Source organism: Fukomys damarensis, unplaced genomic scaffold, assembly GCF_012274545.1.
Source record: "Fukomys damarensis isolate Sample0158 unplaced genomic scaffold, DMR_v1.0_HiC HiC_scaffold_25, whole genome shotgun sequence".
Taxonomy (NCBI): domain Eukaryota; kingdom Metazoa; phylum Chordata; class Mammalia; order Rodentia; family Bathyergidae; genus Fukomys; species Fukomys damarensis.
Genome location: NW_022900937.1, coordinates 7,969,663 through 7,972,823, shown reverse-complemented (window position 1 = coordinate 7,972,823; position 3,161 = coordinate 7,969,663).

Here is a 3,161-nt window from a genome sequence, read left to right as displayed (position 1 = left end):
AGGAAGTGGAAGGAGAGAGGCCCAGCTGTGAGGAGGGTGACACAGGGTTCACTCAGGCTCTGAGGGATCAGAGCACGGAAGACATAGAATCAGGGAGCCACTCAGGGTGAGACATGGGCCAACCAGGGAAATACGGGGCCAAGCAGCCCGGAAAGAATCCTCAGAATTAGACAACCTGAATTTGTACTATGCTGAGTAGAGGTTTGTCTCTACTTTCCTATTCAATATTTGCCCTTCTAATTGTAGTTTTTTGTTTTGTTTTTGGTACTAGGGACTGAACTGGGACCCTTGTGCTTGTGAGGCAGGCAGCAGAACCACTGAGCTAAATCCCCAGCCCTCTAATTATAGTTATTTTACCTGTTTTTGCCACATGAAGAAATGATTAGTCATTTTTCTTTTGAAATATACATTTTGTGTGTAAGAACTTGAATGCCAAAGTACCTATTTTAATTCATTAAGACAGCTTGTAAAAGATAGGCCTCACAAGCTTTATATATTGATTTGTAGCTTTTATGTATAACAGTTTTATATAGATTGTGTTTGTCTTTTATAATACGTGGCATGTTTCTGTGTGCCAAGAACGTCAAGTCTGGGATGTGGGGAGATCAAGAGAGAGGGAGGAGGAGGGCAGGAGAAGCAGCCGCCCTGGGGCCTTTGGGCCTCTCCTCACAGAGAGGAAAGGTGTGCGAGACACTGCATTTCGAAGAAGTCTTTGAATAAAGGACGCTTTAATTTCCTAAGATTCTGTCTGCTTTTCCTTTCTAATACACATGTAGTGTCCTCTAGTGTGTGTGCCTCAGAAGCAAGGATGGGGCTTTGGAGTTGCAAGGACCCGGAATCGTGTAGACTCTGTTCACCTTGAACAGCACATCAGGTGTCTCCTCCAGGCTGGTCTCTTGTCATAGGGTGGGCCCAGGACAGGACGCGAAGTGGGTTCCAGGGCTGGGTCTCTGGGCTCCCAAAGACAAGACAGATGCCTGTGCCAGAGCCGTGGGAAGAGAAGCAGAGCAGAACAGGACCAGAAATGAGGAGAGGCAGTTTACCACAGACGAGCTTACAGTTACATTCATCATCGGGAGCTTGTACCTCTACATGACAGGTCTTGGTTCTCATTTTTTCCCCTTACCCCTGCCCTCCCTTCACCCCTTCCCTATTTACAAATACTTTATTTCCATTTTTTCATTTTCTCATTTTTTTTTCTTTTCCCTCATTTCCTTTCTCCTGTCGTTCCCACTTCCCCTACACCTTTAGCCCTTTTCTTCCTATTTCACATTGTCAATTATACCATTAGGATCTCATGTACATTTATAGTTTTTCACATCAGAGAAACTATTTGGTATTTACACGTGTGTGACTTATTTATTTCACTTGAGTATAACCTCCGTCTGCATCCATTTTCCTATGAATGATTCTAATTTCTCATTCTTTACGGCTGAGTAGTATTTCATTCTATAGAAAAACTGCATCTTCTTTATCCAGTCTCCTTCGCACCTTCTTACTCACAGAGTCCATACTTCTCTTGGGTTTCAATTTTTCTACTTCTTGCCACACTTATTAAAGGCAATTAAGGCAACGCCAAGCAACCTCTTGTTATGGGGAATTCTGCCCCACAAGTAGACCTGTCCTTCTCCCTGACCCCAGTAACAGCATTCCATCTGAATTCCACGGCCTGATTTAGGAAATGCTGGCTTGTCTTCATCCAGGTGTGATGGCGCATATCTGTAACCCCAGCACCCTGGGAGACTGTGGTCAGAGGGTCTCAAGTTTGAGTCCAGCCAGGCCAACTTGGTGCCTTAGTGAAATCCTGTCTCAGAAGGGCTGGAGATTTAACTCAGTGAGAAGGCCCTGGGCCCATTTTCCAGTAACACACACATACACACACACACACACACACACACACACATCACACATTACAAAAAGTGAAAAAGTGAGAGGAAGAGAGAGCTCCCATGCTATTTTACCACTTCCTCCTGTACTGTATTTGCACCAGACAGAAAGTCAGCCCGGAAGGAACTCAGCTTTCCCAGTTGCTTTGCGCTGGCCACTCTACCCCGCCCCACACTGCTGCATTGCTGAGTCCTAGGTTTTTTGCAGGCTGATTTCACACGAAGGCAAACAGATCTTGCAGTTCTATGTGAAGTAGCTCAGCCGACCCACAGCAGGCCTTTGGCTGAACCCATCCCTTGCACTGGCTCCTGACACTTACCAGGACCTTCTTGGAGGAAATCCATGAGTCCCTAGATGCTTTCCCAGCCACAAAACACAGGGTCTCCCTGCAGCCTTTGCAGTTTTATGAAGAAAAGGTGGAAAAACATGGTGTAAGCACGTACGAATGTCTAGTATGTAAATAAATTATACCTAAGAAGTTCTCAGAGGGGTTTTAGCTCCTCTCCAGCCCAATAAGCAACCTCATTTTTGCACTGGGTAAAAATGATGATGTTCCTTGGAAAATTTCCAAGTCAAATAGCTTGGAACACTGGGAAAAACACTTCCCCTTTGTCCCAGGAAAGGCTGTTTCCCAGCCACTGCTCCCTCGGCGGATTTACATTTTATTTTCTGAAATATATCTATCAGACATCTGAGTAACAGCACATGAGAATGTTTAGAACATACTAAGGGAAAGGAAAATAAAATTCTTCCCGTGCCAGATGAGAGCTACTTAGAGTTCTGACCAGAGCAGTGGGGAGCTGACCACCTGGCATGCTGAAGTTGCTCAGCAGACCTCCAGGTATAGACTCTGAATGCACACAGGAAAGAAACTCAACCTATCAGAGCAGTGGAGTGGGAGGAATCACTCCAGGGACTCAGGGGCTGGGCAGGCGGAGGTGCAGGTGACTCACAGCAGGGCCAAGCTTGGCCTCTCTGCTGCACTTCCTGTCTGTCTCCTTTGCCCGCGTGAGACTTTGGGTCAGATCTCTGCTGGGCTCTCCTCACAGGAACATGAGTCCCTTCAGGAGGGGCTGTCTGTAAACAGGGGCACCAGGCTTGCTCCCTTTGAATTCACACTCTCATCCCCCTTCAGGGCAGAGAGCACCCAGAAAAGAGTAACAAAACATGTTCAGTCAAGTGACAGAATTTTCTCCCTCCGTCCTTCCTTTTCCTCCCTCTCCCTCCCTCCCTTTGTTTCCTCCTTTTCTCATTCTTTCTCTCTCTCTCTCTCT